The sequence below is a fragment of the Nothobranchius furzeri genome, chromosome 5, assembly GCF_043380555.1.
Source record: "Nothobranchius furzeri strain GRZ-AD chromosome 5, NfurGRZ-RIMD1, whole genome shotgun sequence".
NCBI lineage: Eukaryota > Metazoa > Chordata > Actinopteri > Cyprinodontiformes > Nothobranchiidae > Nothobranchius > Nothobranchius furzeri.
In genome coordinates, this window is record NC_091745.1 from 31,903,165 (window position 1) to 31,920,631 (window position 17,467).

Here is a 17,467-nt window from a genome sequence, read left to right on the forward strand (position 1 = left end):
AACAGCCCCTACAACCACAAAAAGGAATGGAGTCATTAGCCCTTATGGTTTGTAAATGGCACCCAGAATTATGTTGCACGAAGCACAATTTCACATCATTCTGGGTCCATTTGTGTGAAAACAAGGTCCAATCAGGCTGAAACGTTACAAGAAGGTAGAATCTATTGAGTTGTAAGTGTTCTGAACGTTTCGTGATGATAGCACTTTCCTAAGGGGGTCAAACCATGTCCCAAAGGTCACCGGATCTGGTGTCAATTTAAAGAAGTAGTCCAGTTACACATTTGTGGGCTTATAACTTGGCTTCTGAATGTCCTAGAGAGATCAGGTTTTTTTAGTATACTCCAATCAACAGCCCCTATTACCCCAAAAAGGAATGGAGTCATTAGCACTTATGGTTTTTAAATGGCACCCAGAATTATGTTGCACGAAGCACAATTTCAAATAATTCTGGGTCCATTTGTGTGAAAACAAGGTCCAGTCAGGCTGAAACGTTACAAGAAGGTAGAATCTATTGAGTTGTAAGTGATCTGAACGTTTCATGATGATAGCACATTCCTATAGGGGGTCAAACCATGTCCCAAAGGTCACCGGGCCTGGTGTCACTTTAAAGAAGTAGTCCAGTTACACCTTTGTGGGCTTATAACTTGGCTTCTGAATGTCCTAGAGAGGTCAGGTTTGTTTTAGTGTACTCCAATCAATGGCCCCTACAACCACAAAAAGGAATGGAGTCATTAGCACTTATGGTTTGTAAATGGCACCCAGAATTATGTTGCACGAAGCACAATTTCACATCATTCTGGGTCCATTTGTGTGAAAACAAGGTCCAATCAGGCTGAAACGTTACAAGAAGGTAGAATCTATTGAGTTGTAAGTGATCTGAATGTTTCATGATGATCGCACATTCCTATATGGGGTAAAACCATGTCCCAAAGGTCACCGGACCTGGTGTCACTTTAAAGAAGTAGTCCAGTTACACCTTTGTGGGCTTATAACTTGACTTCTGAATTTCCTAGAGAGGTCAGGTTTGTTTTAGTGTACTCCAATTAACAGCCCCTACAACCACAAAAAGGAATGGAGTCATTAGCACTTATGGTTTGTAAATGGCACCCAGAATTATGTTGCACGAAGCACAATTTCACATCATTCTGGGTCCATTTGTGTGAAAACAAGGTCCAATCAGGCTGAAACGTTACAAGAAGGTAGAATCAATTGAGTTGTAAGTGATCTGAACGTTTCATGATGATCGCACATTCCTATAGGGGGTCAACCATGTCCCAAAGGTCACCGGGCCTGGTGTCACTTTAAAGAAGTAGTCCACATATAACTTGGCTTCTGAATATCCTAGAGAGGTCAGGTTTGTTTTAGAGTACTCCAGTTAACAGCACCTATTACCTCAAAAAGGAATGGAGTCATTAGCACTTATGGTTTTTAAATGGCACCCAGAATTATGTTGCACGAAGCACAATTTCACATCATTCTGGGTTCATTTGTGTGAAAACAATGTCCAATCAGGCTGAAACGTTACAGGGAGGTAGAATCTATTGAGTTGTAAGTGATCTGAACGTTTCATGATGATAGCACTTTCCTAAGGGGGTCAAACCATGTCCCAAAGGTCACCGGATCTGGTGTCAATTTAAAGTAGTCCAGTTACACCTTTGTGGGCTTATAACTTGGCTTCTGAATATCCTAGAGAGGTCAGGTTTGTTTTATTGTACTCCAATTAACAGCCCCTACAATCACAAAAAGGAATGGAGTCATTAGCACTTATGGTTTTTAAATGGCACCCAGAATTATGTTGCACGAAGCACAATTTCACATCGTTCTGGGTTCATTTGTGTGAAAACAAGGTCCAATCAGGCTGAAACATTACAGGGAGGTAGAATCTATTGAGTTGTAAGTGATCTGAACGTTTCATGATGATAGCACTTTCCTAAGGGGGTCAAACCATGTCCCAAAGGTCGCCAGGTCTGGTGTCAATTTAAAGAAGTAGTCCAGCTACACATATGTGGGCTTATAACTTGGCTTCTGAATGTCCTAGAGAGATCAGGTTTGTTTTAGTGTACTCCAATCAACAGCCCCTACAACCACAAAAAGGAATGGAGTCATTAGCCCTTATGGTTTGTAAATGGCACCCAGAATTATGTTGCACGAAGCACAATTTCACATCATTCGGGGTCCATTTGTGTGAAAACAAGGTCCAATCAGGCTGAAACGTTACAAGAAGGTAGAATCTATTGAGTTGTAAGTGATCTGAACGTTTCATGATGATAGCACTTTCCTAAGGGGGTCAAACCATGTCCCAAAGGTCACCGGATCTGGTGTCAATTTAAAGAAGTAGTCCAGTTGCACATTTGTGGGCTTATAACTTGGCTTCTGAATGTCCTAGAGATATCAGGTTTGTTTTAGTGTACTCCAATCAACAGCCCCTACAACCACAAAAAGGAATGGAGTAATTAGCACTTATGGTTTGTAAATGGCACCCAGAATTATGTTGCACGAAGCACAATTTCACATCATTCTGGGTTCAATTGTGTGAAAACAAGGTCCAATCAGGCTGAAACATTACAGGAAGGTAGAATCTATTGAGTTGTAAGTGATCTGAACGTTTCATGATGATAGCACTTTCCTAAGGGGGTCAAACCATGTCCCAAAGGTCACCGGATCTGGTGTCAATTTAAAGAAGTAGTCCAGTTACACATTTGTGGGCTTATAACTTGGCTTCTGAATGTCCTAGAAGGATCAGGTTTTTTTAGTGTACTCCAATCAACAGCCCCTACAACCACAAAAAGGAATGGAGTAATTAGCACTTATTGTTTTTAAATGGCACCCAGAATTATGTTGCACGAAGCACAATTTCACATCATTCTGGGTTCATTTGTGTGAAAACAAGGTCCAATCAGGCTGAAACATTACAGGAAGGTAGAATCTATTGAGTTGTAAGTGATCTGAACGTTTCATGATGGTCGCACATTCCTATATGGGGTAAAACCATGTCCCAAAGGTCACCGGGCCTGGTGTCACTTTAAAGAAATAGTCCACTTATAACTTGACTTCTGAATATCCTAGAGAGGTCAGGTTTGTTTTAGAGTACTCCAATTAACAGCCCCTATTACCTCAAAAAGGAATGGAGTCATTAGCACTTATGGTTTTTAAATGGCACCCAGAATTATGTTGCACGAAGCACAATTTCACATCATTCTGGGTTCATTTGTGTGAAAACAAGGTCCAATCAGGCTGAAACGTTACAGGAAGGTAGAATCCATTGAGTTGTAAGTGATCTGAACGTTTCATGTTGATAGCACTTTCCTAAGGGGGTCAAACCATGTCCCAAAGGTCACCGGATCTGGTGTCAATTTAAAGAAGTAGTCCAGTTACACATTTGTGGGCTTATAACTTGGCTTCTGAATGTCCTAGAGAGATCAGGTTTGTTTTAGTGTACTCCAATCAACAGCCCCTACAACCACAAAAAGGAATGGAGTCATTAGCCCTTATGGTTTGTAAATGGCACCCAGAATTATGTTGCACGAAGCACAATTTCACATCATTCTGGGTCCATTTGTGTGAAAACAAGGTCCAATCAGGCTGAAACGTTACAAGAAGGTAGAATCTATTGAGTTGTAAGTGATCTGAACGTTTCATGATGATAGCACTTTCCTAAGGGGGTCAAACCATGTCCCAAAGGTCACCGGATCTGGTGTCAATTTAAAGAAGTAGTCCAGTTACACATTTGTGGGCTTATAACTTGGCTTCTGAATGTCCTAGAGAGATCAGGTTTGTTTTAGTGTACTCCAATCAACAGCCCCTATTACCCCAAAAAGGAATGGAGTCATTAGCACTTATGGTTTTTAAATGGCACCCAGAATTATGTTGCACGAAGCACAATTTCACATAATTCTGGGTCCATTTGTGTGAAAACAAGGTCCAGTCAGGCTGAAACATTACAGGAAGGTAGAATCTATTGAGTTGTAAGTGATCTGAACGTTTCATGATGATCGCACATTCCTATAGGGGGTCAAACCATGTCCCAAAGGTCACCGGGCCTGGTGTCACTTTAAAGAAGTAGTCCAGTTACACCTTTGTGGGCTTATAACTTGGCTTCTGAATGTCCTAGAGAGGTCAGGTTTGTTTTAGTGTACTCCAATCAACGGCCCCTACAACCACAAAAAGGAATGGAGTCATTAGCACTTATGGTTTGTAAATGGCACCCAGAATTATGTTGCACGAAGCACAATTTCACATCATTCTGGGTCCATTTGTGTGAAAACAAGGTCCAATCAGGCTGAAACGTTACAAGAAGGTAGAATCTATTGAGTTGTAAGTGATCTGAATGTTTCATGATGATCGCACATTCCTATATGGGGTAAAACCATGTCCCAAAGGTCACCGGACCTGGTGTCACTTTAAAGAAGTAGTCCAGTTACACCTTTGTGGGCTTATAACTTGGCTTCTGAATTTCCTAGAGAGGTCAGGTTTGTTTTAGTGTACTCCAATTAACAGCCCCTACAACCACAAAAAGGAATGGAGTCATTAGCACTTATGGTTTGTAAATGGCACCCAGAATTATGTTGCACGAAGCACAATTTCACATCATTCTGGGTCCATTTGTGTGAAAACAAGGTCCAATCAGGCTGAAACGTTACAAGAAGGTAGAATCAATTGAGTTGTAAGTGATCTGAACGTTTCATGATGATCGCACATTCCTATAGGGGGTCAACCATGTCCCAAAGGTCACCGGGCCTGGTGTCACTTTAAAGAAGTAGTCCACATATAACTTGGCTTCTGAATATCCTAGAGAGGTCAGGTTTGTTTTAGAGTACTCCAGTTAACAGCACCTATTACCTCAAAAAGGAATGGAGTCATTAGCACTTATGGTTTTTAAATGGCACCCAGAATTATGTTGCACGAAGCACAATTTCACATCATTCTGGGTTCATTTGTGTGAAAACAATGTCCAATCAGGCTGAAACGTTACAGGGAGGTAGAATCTATTGAGTTGTAAGTGATCTGAACGTTTCATGATGATAGCACTTTCCTAAGGGGGTCAAACCATGTCCCAAAGGTCACCGGATCTGGTGTCAATTTAAAGTAGTCCAGTTACACCTTTGTGGGCTTATAACTTGGCTTCTGAATATCCTAGAGAGGTCAGGTTTGTTTTATTGTACTCCAATTAACAGCCCCTACAATCACAAAAAGGAATGGAGTCATTAGCACTTATGGTTTTTAAATGGCACCCAGAATTATGTTGCACGAAGCACAATTTCACATCATTCTGGGTTCATTTGTGTGAAAACAAGGTCCAATCAGGCTGAAACATTACAGGGAGGTAGAATCTATTGAGTTGTAAGTGATCTGAACGTTTCATGATGATAGCACTTTCCTAAGGGGGTCAAACCATGTCCCAAAGGTCGCCAGGTCTGGTGTCAATTTAAAGAAGTAGTCCAGCTACACATATGTGGGCTTATAACTTGGCTTCTGAATGTCCTAGAGAGATCAGGTTTGTTTTAGTGTACTCCAATCAACAGCCCCTACAACCACAAAAAGGAATGGAGTCATTAGCCCTTATGGTTTGTAAATGGCACCCAGAATTATGTTGCACGAAGCACAATTTCACATCATTCGGGGTCCATTTGTGTGAAAACAAGGTCCAATCAGGCTGAAACGTTACAAGAAGGTAGAATCTATTGAGTTGTAAGTGATCTGAACGTTTCATGATGATAGCACTTTCCTAAGGGGGTCAAACCATGTCCCAAAGGTCACCGGATCTGGTGTCAATTTAAAGAAGTAGTCCAGTTGCACATTTGTGGGCTTATAACTTGGCTTCTGAATGTCCTAGAGATATCAGGTTTGTTTTAGTGTACTCCAATCAACAGCCCCTACAACCACAAAAAGGAATGGAGTAATTAGCACTTATGGTTTGTAAATGGCACCCAGAATTATGTTGCACGAAGCACAATTTCACATCATTCTGGGTTCATTTGTGTGAAAACAAGGTCCAATCAGGCTGAAACATTACAGGAAGGTAGAATCTATTGAGTTGTAAGTGATCTGAACGTTTCATGATGATAGCACTTTCCTAAGGGGGTCAAACCATGTCCCAAAGGTCACCGGATCTGGTGTCAATTTAAAGAAGTAGTCCAGTTACACATTTGTGGGCTTATAACTTGGCTTCTGAATGTCCTAGAAAGATCAGGTTTTTTTAGTGTACTCCAATCAACAGCCCCTACAACCACAAAAAGGAATGGAGTAATTAGCACTTATGGTTTTTAAATGGCACCCAGAATTATGTTGCACGAAGCACAATTTCACATCATTCTGGGTTCATTTGTGTGAAAACAAGGTCCAATCAGGCTGAAACATTACAGGAAGGTAGAATCTATTGAGTTGTAAGTGATCTGAACGTTTCATGATGATAGCACTTTCCTAAGGGGGTCAAACCATGTCCCAAAGGTCACCGGATCTGGTGTCAATTTAAAGAAGTAGTCCAGTTACACATTTGTGGGCTTATAACTTGGCTTCTGAATGTCCTAGAGAGATCAGGTTTGTTTTAGTGTACTCCAATCAACAGCCCCTATTACCCCAAAAAGGAATGGAGTCATTAGCACTTATGGTTTTTAAATGGCACCCAGAATTATGGTGCACGAAGCACAATTTCACATAATTCTGGGTCCATTTGTGTGAAAACAAGGTCCAGTCAGGCTGAAACGTTACAAGAAGGTAGAATCTATTGAGTTGTAAGTGATCTGAACGTTTCATGATGATCGCACATTCCTATAGGGGGTCAAACCATGTCCCAAAGGTCACCGGGCCTGGTGTCACTTTAAAGAAGTAGTCCAGTTACACCTTTGTGGGCTTATAACTTGGCTTCTGAATGTCCTAGAGAGGTCAGGTTTGTTTTAGTGTACTCCAATTAACAGCCCCTAAAACCACAAAAAGGAATGGAGTCATTAGCACTTATGGTTTGTAAATGGCACCTAGAATTATGTTGCACGAAGCACAATTTCACATCATTCTGGGTCCATTTGTGTGAAAACAAGGTCCAATCAGGCTGAAACGTTACAAGAAGGTAGAATCTATTGAGTTGTAAGTGATCTGAACGTTTCATGATGATCGCACATTCCTATAGGGGGTCAACCATGTCCCAAAGGTCACCGGGCCTGGTGTCACTTTAAAGAAGTAGTCCACATATAACTTGGCTTCTGAATATCCTAGAGAGGTCAGGTTTGTTTTAGAGTACTCCAATTAACAGCACCTATTACCTCAAAAAGGAATGGAGTCATTAGCACTTATGGTTTTTAAATGGCACCCAGAATTATGTTGCACAAAGCACAACTTCACATCATTCTGGGTTCATTTGTGTGAAAACAAGGTCCAATCAGGCTGAAACGTTACAGGAAGGTAGAATCTATTGAGTTGTAAGTGATCTGAACGTTTCATGATGATAGCACTTTCCTAAGGGGGTCAAACCATGTCCCAAAGGTCACCGGATCTGGTGTCAATTTAAAGAAGTAGTCCAGTTACACCTTTGTGGGCTTATAACTTGGCTTCTGAATATCCTAGAGAGGTCAGGTTTGTTTTAGTGTACTCCAATTAACAGCCCCTACAATCACAAAAAGGAATGGAGTCATTAGCACTTATGGTTTTTAAATGGCACCCAGAATTATGTTTGCACGAAGCACAATTTCACATCATTCTGGGTTCATTTGTGTGAAAACAAGGTCCAATCAGGCTGAAACATTACAGGGAGGTAGAATCTATTGAGTTGTAAGTGATCTGAACGTTTCATGATGATAGCACTTTCCTAAGGGGGTCAAACCATGTCCCAAAGGTCGCCAGGTCTGGTGTCAATTTAAAGAAGTAGTCCAGTTACACATTTGTGGGCTTATAACTTGGCTTCTGAATGTCCTAGAGAGATCAGGTTTGTTTTAGTGTACTCCAATCAACAGCCCCTACAACCACAAAAAGGAATGGAGTCATTAGCACTTATGGTTTGTAAATGGCACCCAGAATTATGTTGCACGAAGCACAATTTCACATCATTCGGGGTCCATTTGTGTGAAAACAAGGTCCAATCAGGCTGAAACGTTACAAGAAGGTAGAATCTATTGAGTTGTAAGTGATCTGAACGTTTCATGATGATAGCACTTTCCTAAGGGGGTCAAACCATGTCCCAAAGGTCACCGGATCTGGTGTCAATTTAAAGAAGTAGTCCAGTTGCACATTTGTGGGCTTATAACTTGGCTTCTGAATGTCCTAGAGATATCAGGTTTGTTTTAGTGTACTCCAATCAACAGCCCCTACAACCACAAAAAGGAATGGAGTAATTAGCACTTATGGTTTGTAAATGGCACCCAGAATTATGTTGCACGAAGCACAATTTCACATCATTCTGGGTTCATTTGTGTGAAAACAAGGTCCAATCAGGCTGAAACATTACAGGAAGGTAGAATCTATTGAGTTGTAAGTGATCTGAACGTTTCATGATGATAGCACTTTCCTAAGGGGGTCAAACCATGTCCCAAAGGTCACCGGATCTGGTGTCAATTTAAAGAAGTAGTCCAGTTACACATTTGTGGGCTTATAACTTGGCTTCTGAATGTCCTAGAAAGATCAGGTTTTTTTAGTGTACTCCAATCAACAGCCCCTACAACCACAAAAAGGAATGGAGTAATTAGCACTTATGGTTTTTAAATGGCACCCAGAATTATGTTGCACGAAGCACAATTTCACATCATTCTGGGTTCATTTGTGTGAAAACAAGGTCCAATCAGGCTGAAACATTACAGGAAGGTAGAATCTATTGAGTTGTAAGTGATCTGAACGTTTCATGATGATAGCACTTTCCTAAGGGGGTCAAACCATGTCCCAAAGGTCACCGGATCTGGTGTCAATTTAAAGAAGTAGTCCAGTTACACATTTGTGGGCTTATAACTTGGCTTCTGAATGTCCTAGAGAGATCAGGTTTGTTTTAGTGTACTCCAATCAACAGCCCCTATTACCCCAAAAAGGAATGGAGTCATTAGCACTTATGGTTTTTAAATGGCACCCAGAATTATGTTGCACGAAGCACAATTTCACATAATTCTGGGTCCATTTGTGTGAAAACAAGGTCCAGTCAGGCTGAAACGTTACAAGAAGGTAGAATCTATTGAGTTGTAAGTGATCTGAACGTTTCATGATGATCGCACATTCCTATAGGGGGTCAAACCATGTCCCAAAGGTCACCGGGCCTGGTGTCACTTTAAAGAAGTAGTCCAGTTACACCTTTGTGGGCTTATAACTTGGCTTCTGAATGTCCTAGAGAGGTCAGGTTTGTTTTAGTGTACTCCAATCAACGGCCCCTACAACCACAAAAAGGAATGGAGTCATTAGCACTTATGGTTTGTAAATGGCACCCAGAATTATGTTGCACGAAGCACAATTTCACATCATTCTGGGTCCATTTGTGTGAAAACAAGGTCCAATCAGGCTGAAACGTTACAAGAAGGTAGAATCTATTGAGTTGTAAGTGATCTGAATGTTTCATGATGATCGCACATTCCTATATGGGGTAAAACCATGTCCCAAAGGTCACCGGACCTGGTGTCACTTTAAAGAAGTAGTCCAGTTACACCTTTGTGGGCTTATAACTTGGCTTCTGAATTTCCTAGAGAGGTCAGGTTTGTTTTAGTGTACTCCAATTAACAGCCCCTACAACCACAAAAAGGAATGGAGTCATTAGCACTTATGGTTTGTAAATGGCACCTAGAATTATGTTGCACGAAGCACAATTTCACATCATTCTGGGTCCATTTGAGTGAAAACAAGGTCCAATCAGGCTGAAACGTTACAAGAAGGTAGAATCAATTGAGTTGTAAGTGATCTGAACGTTTCATGATGATCGCACATTCCTATAGGGGGTCAACCATGTCCCAAAGGTCACCGGGCCTGGTGTCACTTTAAAGAAGTAGTCCACATATAACTTGGCTTCTGAATATCCTAGAGAGGTCAGGTTTGTTTTAGAGTACTCCAATTAACAGCACCTATTACCTCAAAAAGGAATGGAGTCATTAGCACTTATGGTTTTTAAATGGCACCCAGAATTATGTTGCACGAAGCACAATTTCACATCATTCTGGGTTCATTTGTGTGAAAACAAGGTCCAATCAGGCTGAAACGTTACAGGGAGGTAGAATCTATTGAGTTGTAAGTGATCTGAACGTTTCATGATGATAGCACTTTCCTAAGGGGGTCAAACCATGTCCCAAAGGTCACCGGATCTGGTGTCAATTTAAAGAAGTAGTCCAGTTACACCTTTGTGGGCTTATAACTTGGCTTCTGAATATCCTAGAGAGGTCAGGTTTGTTTTAGTGTACTCCAATTAACAGCCCCTACAATCACAAAAAGGAATGGAGTCATTAGCACTTATGGTTTTTAAATGGCACCCAGAATTATGTTGCACGAAGCACAATTTCACATAATTCTGGGTCCATTTGTGTGAAAACAAGGTCCAGTCAGGCTGAAACGTTACAAGAAGGTAGAATCTATTGAGTTGTAAGTGATCTGAACATTTCATGATGATCGCACATTCCTATAGGGGGTCAAACCATGTCCCAAAGGTCACCGGGCCTGGTGTCACTTTAAAGAAGTAGTCCAGTTACACCTTTGTGGGCTTATAACTTGGCTTCTGAATGTCCTAGAGAGGTCAGGTTTGTTTTAGTGTACTCCAATCAACGGCCCCTACAACCACAAAAAGGAATGGAGTCATTAGCACTTATGGTTTGTAAATGGCACCCAGAATTATGTTGCACGAAGCACAATTTCACATCATTCTGGGTCCATTTGTGTGAAAACAAGGTCCAATCAGGCTGAAACGTTACAAGAAGGTAGAATCTATTGAGTTGTAAGTGATCTGAATGTTTCATGATGATCGCACATTCCTATATGGGGTAAAACCATGTCCCAAAGGTCACCGGACCTGGTGTCACTTTAAAGAAGTAGTCCAGTTACACCTTTGTGGGCTTATAACTTGGCTTCTGAATTTCCTAGAGAGGTCAGGTTTGTTTTAGTGTACTCCAATTAACAGCCCCTACAACCACAAAAAGGAATGGAGTCATTAGCACTTATGGTTTGTAAATGGCACCTAGAATTATGTTGCACGAAGCACAATTTCACATCATTCTGGGTCCATTTGTGTGAAAACAAGGTCCAATCAGGCTGAAACGTTACAAGAAGGTAGAATCAATTGAGTTGTAAGTGATCTGAACGTTTCATGATGATCGCACATTCCTATACGGGGTCAACCATGTCCCAAAGGTCACCGGGCCTGGTGTCACTTTAAAGAAGTAGTCCACATATAACTTGGCTTCTGAATATCCTAGAGAGGTCAGGTTTGTTTTAGAGTACTCCAATTAACAGCACCTATTACCTCAAAAAGGAATGGAGTCATTAGCACTTATGGTTTTTAAATGGCACCCAGAATTATGTTGCACGAAGCACAATTTCACATCATTCTGGGTTCATTTGTGTGAAAACAAGGTCCAATCAGGCTGAAACGTTACAGGGAGGTAGAATCTATTGAGTTGTAAGTGATCTGAACGTTTCATGATGATAGCACTTTCCTAAGGGGGTCAAACCATGTCCCAAAGGTCACCGGATCTGGTGTCAATTTAAAGAAGTAGTCCAGTTACACCTTTGTGGGCTTATAACTTGGCTTCTGAATATCCTAGAGAGGTCAGGTTTGTTTTAGTGTACTCCAATTAACAGCCCCTACAATCACAAAAAGGAATGGAGTCATTAGCACTTATGGTTTTTAAATGGCACCCAGAATTATGTTGCACGAAGCACAATTTCACATCATTCTGGGTTCATTTGTGTGAAAACAAGGTCCAATCAGGCTGAAACATTACAGGGAGGTAGAATCTATTGAGTTGTAAGTGATCTGAACGTTTCATGATGATAGCACTTTCCTAAGGGGTTCAAACCATGTCCCAAAGGTCGCCAGGTCTGGTGTCAATTTAAAGAAGTAGTCCAGTTACACATTTGTGGGCTTATAACTTGGCTTCTGAATGTCCTAGAGAGGTCAGGTTTGTTTTAGTGTACTCCAATCAACGGCCCCTACAACCACAAAAAGGAATGGAGTCATTAGCACTTATGGTTTGTAAATGGCACCCAGAATTATGTTGCACGAAGCACAATTTCACATCATTCTGGGTCCATTTGTGTGAAAACAAGGTCCAATCAGGCTGAAACGTTACAAGAAGGTAGAATCTATTGAGTTGTAAGTGATCTGAATGTTTCATGATGATCGCACATTCCTATATGGGGTAAAACCATGTCCCAAAGGTCACCGGACCTGGTGTCACTTTAAAGAAGTAGTCCAGTTACACCTTTGTGGGCTTATAACTTGGCTTCTGAATTTCCTAGAGAGGTCAGGTCTGTTTTAGTGTACTCCAATTAACAGCCCCTACAACCACAAAAAGGAATGGAGTCATTAGCACTTATGGTTTGTAAATGGCACCCAGAATTATGTTGCACGAAGCACAATTTCACATCATTCTGGGTCCATTTGTGTGAAAACAAGGTCCAATCAGGCTGAAACGTTACAAGAAGGTAGAATCAATTGAGTTGTAAGTGATCTGAACGTTTCATGATGATCGCACATTCCTATAGGGGGTCAACCATGTCCCAAAGGTCACCGGGCCTGGTGTCACTTTAAAGAAGTAGTCCACATATAACTTGGCTTCTGAATATCCTAGAGAGGTCAGGTTTGTTTTAGAGTACTCCAGTTAACAGCACCTATTACCTCAAAAAGGAATGGAGTCATTAGCACTTATGGTTTTTAAATGGCACCCAGAATTATGTTGCACGAAGCACAATTTCACATCATTCTGGGTTCATTGGTGTGAAAACAATGTCCAATCAGGCTGAAACGTTACAGGGAGGTAGAATCTATTGAGTTGTAAGTGATCTGAAAGTTTCATGATGATAGCACTTTCCTAAGGGGGTCAAACCATGTCCCAAAGGTCACCGGATCTGGTGTCAATTTAAAGTAGTCCAGTTACACCTTTGTGGGCTTATAACTTGGCTTCTGAATATCCTAGAGAGGTCAGGTTTGTTTTATTGTACTCCAATTAACAGCCCCTACAATCACAAAAAGGAATGGAGTCATTAGCACTTATGGTTTTTAAATGGCACCCAGAATTATGTTGCACGAAGCACAATTTCACATCATTCTGGGTTCATTTGTGTGAAAACAAGGTCCAATCAGGCTGAAACATTACAGGGAGGTAGAATCTATTGAGTTGTAAGTGATCTGAACGTTTCATGATGATAGCACTTTCCTAAGGGGGTCAAACCATGTCCCAAAGGTCACCGGATCTGGTGTCAATTTAAAGAAGTAGTCCAGTTGCACATTTGTGGGCTTATAACTTGGCTTCTGAATGTCCTAGAGATATCAGGTTTGTTTTAGTGTACTCCAATCAACAGCCCCTACAACCACAAAAAGGAATGGAGTAATTAGCACTTATGGTTTGTAAATGGCACCCAGAATTATGTTGCACGAAGCACAATTTCACATCATTCTGGGTTCATTTGTGTGAAAACAAGGTCCAATCAGGCTGAAACATTACAGGAAGGTAGAATCTATTGAGTTGTAAGTGATCTGAACGTTTCATGATGATAGCACTTTCCTAAGGGGGTCAAACCATGTCCCAAAGGTCACCGGATCTGGTGTCAATTTAAAGAAGTAGTCCAGTTACACATTTGTGGGCTTATAACTTGGCTTCTGAATGTCCTAGAAAGATCAGGTTTTTTTAGTGTACTCCAATCAACAGCCCCTACAACCACAAAAAGGAATGGAGTAATTAGCACTTATGGTTTCTAAATGGCACCCAGAATTATGTTGCACGAAGCACAATTTCACATCATTCTGGGTTCATTTGTGTGAAAACAAGGTCCAATCAGGCTGAAACATTACAGGAAGGTAGAATCTATTGAGTTGTAAGTGATCTGAACGTTTCATGATGATAGCACTTTCCTAAGGGGGTCAAACCATGTCCCAAAGGTCACCAGATCTGGTGTCAATTTAAAGAAGTAGTCCAGTTACACATTTGTGGGCTTATAACTTGGCTTCTGAATGTCCTAGAGAGATCAGGTTTGTTTTAGTGTACTCCAATCAACAGCCCCTATTACCCCAAAAAGGAATGGAGTCATTAGCACTTATGGTTTTTAAATGGCACCCAGAATTATGTTGCACGAAGCACAATTTCACATAATTCTGGGTCCATTTGTGTGAAAACAAGGTCCAGTCAGGCTGAAACGTTACAAGAACGTAGAATCTATTGAGTTGTAAGTGATCTGAACGTTTCATGATGATCGCACATTCCTATAGGGGGTCAAACCATGTCCCAAAGGTCACCGGGCCTGGTGTCACTTTAAAGAAGTAGTCCAGTTACACCTTTGTGGGCTTATAACTTGGCTTCTGAATGTCCTAGAGAGGTCAGGTTTATTTTAGTGTACTCCAATCAACGGCCCCTACAACCACAAAAAGGAATGGAGTCATTAGCACTTATGGTTTGTAAATGGCACCCAGAATTATGTTGCACGAAGCACAATTTCACATCATTCTGGGTCTATTTGTGTGAAAACAAGGTCCAATCAGGCTGAAACGTTACAAGAAGGTAGAATCTATTGAGTTGTAAGTGATCTGAATGTTTCATGATGATCGCACATTCCTATATGGGGTAAAACCATGTCCCAAAGGTCACCGGACCTGGTGTCACTTTAAAGAAGTAGTCCAGTTACACCTTTGTGGGCTTATAACTTGGCTTCTGAATTTCCTAGAGAGGTCAGGTTTGTTTTAGTGTACTCCAATTAACAGCCCCTACAACCACAAAAAGGAATGGAGTCATTAGCACTTATGGTTTGTAAATGGCACCTAGAATTATGTTGCACGAAGCACAATTTCACATCATTCTGGGTCCATTTGTGTGAAAACAAGGTCCAATCAGGCTGAAACGTTACAAGAAGGTAGAATCAATTGAGTTGTAAGTGATCTGAACGTTTCATGATGATCGCAAATTCCTATAGGGGGTCAACCATGTCCCAAAGGTCACCGGGCCTGGTGTCACTTTAAAGAAGTAGTCCACATATAACTTGGCTTCTGAATATCCTAGAGAGGTCAGGTTTGTTTTAGAGTACTCCAATTAACAGCACCTATTACCTCAAAAAGGAATGGAGTCATTAGCACTTATGGTTTTTAAATGGCACCCAGAATTATGTTGCACGAAGCACAATTTCACATCATTCTGGGTTCATTTGTGTGAAAACAAGGTCCAATCAGGCTGAAACGTTACAGGGAGGTAGAATCTATTGAGTTGTAAGTGATCTGAACGTTTCATGATGATAGCACTTTCCTAAGGGGGTCAAACCATGTCCCAAAGGTCACCGGATCTGGTGTCAATTTAAAGAAGTAGTCCAGTTACACCTTTGTGGGCTTATAACTTGGCTTCTGAATATCCTAGAGAGGTCAGGTTTGTTTTAGTGTACTCCAATTAACAGCCTCTACAATCACAAAAAGGAATGGAGTCATTAGCACTTATGGTTTTTAAATGGCACCCAGAATTATGTTGCACGAAGCACAATTTCACATTATTCTGGGTTCATTTGTGTGAAAACAAGGTCCAATCAGGCTGAAACATTACAGGGAGGTAGAATCTATTGAGTTGTAAGTGATCTGAACGTTTCATGATGATAGCACTTTCCTAAGGGGGTCAAACCATGTCCCAAAGGTCGCCAGGTCTGGTGTCAATTTAAAGAAGTAGTCCAGTTACACATTTGTGGGCTTATAACTTGGCTTCTGAATGTCCTAGAGAGATCAGGTTTGTTTTAGTGTACTCCAATCAACAGCCCCTACAACCACAAAAAGGAATGGAGTCATTAGCCCTTATGGTTTGTAAATGGCACCCAGAATTATGTTGCACGAAGCACAATTTCACATCATTCGGGGTCCATTTGTGTGAAAACAAGGTCCAATCAGGCTGAAACGTTACAAGAAGGTAGAATCTATTGAGTTGTAAGTGATCTGAACGTTTCATGATGATAGCACTTTCCTAAGGGGGTCAAACCATGTCCCAAAGGTCACCGGATCGGGTGTCAATTTAAAGAAGTAGTCCAGTTGCACATTTGTGGGCTTATAACTTGGCTTCTGAATGTCCTAGAGATATCAGGTTTGTTTTAGTGTACTCCAATCAACAGCCCCTACAACCACAAAAAGGAATGGAGTAATTAGCACTTATGGTTTGTAAATGGCACCCAGAATTATGTTGCACGAAGCACAATTTCACATCATTCTGGGTTCATTTGTGTGAAAACAAGGTCCAATCAGGCTGAAACATTACAGGAAGGTAGAATCTATTGAGTTGTAAGTGATCTGAACGTTTCATGATGATAGCACTTTCCTAAGGGGGTCAAACCATGTCCCAAAGGTCACCGGATCTGGTGTCAATTTAAAGAAGTAGTCCAGTTACACATTTGTGGGCTTATAACTTGGCTTCTGAATGTCCTAGAGAGATCAGGTTTGTTTTAGTGTACTCCAATCAACAGCCCCTATTACCCCAAAAAGGAATGGAGTCATTAGCACTTATGGTTTTTAAATGGCACCCAGAATTATGTTGCACGAAGCACAATTTCACATAATTCTGGGTCCATTTGTGTGAAAACAAGGTCCAGTCAGGCTGAAACGTTACAAGAAGGTAGAATCTATTGAGTTGTAAGTGATCTGAACGTTTCATGATGATCGCACATTCCTATAGGGGGTCAAACCATGTCCCAAAGGTCACCGGGCCTGGTGTCACTTTAAAGAAGTAGTCCAGTTACACCTTTGTGGGCTTATAACTTGGCTTCTGAATGTCCTAGAGAGGTCAGGTTTGTTTTAGTGTACTCCAATCAACGGCCCCTACAACCACAAAAAGGAATGGAGTCATTAGCACTTATGGTTTGTAAATGGCACCCAGAATTATGTTGCACGAAGCACAATTTCACATCATTCTGGGTCCATTTGTGTGAAAACAAGGTCCAATCAGGCTGAAACGTTACAAGAAGGTAGAATCTATTGAGTTGTAAGTGATCTGAATGTTTCATGATGATCGCACATTCCTATATGGGGTAAAACCATGTCCCAAAGGTCACCGGACCTGGTGTCACTTTAAAGAAGTAGTCCAGTTACACCTTTGTGGGCTTATAACTTGGCTTCTGAATTTCCAAGAGAGGTCATGTTTGTTTTAGTGTACTCCAATTAACAGCCCCTACAACCACAAAAAGGAATGGAGTCATTAGCACTTATGGTTTGTAAATGGCACCTAGAATTATGTTGCACGAAGCACAATTTCACATCATTCTGGGTTCATTTGTGTGAAAACAAGGTCCAATCAGGCTGAAACATTACAGGAAGGTAGAATCTATTGAGTTGTAAGTGATCTGAACGTTTCAT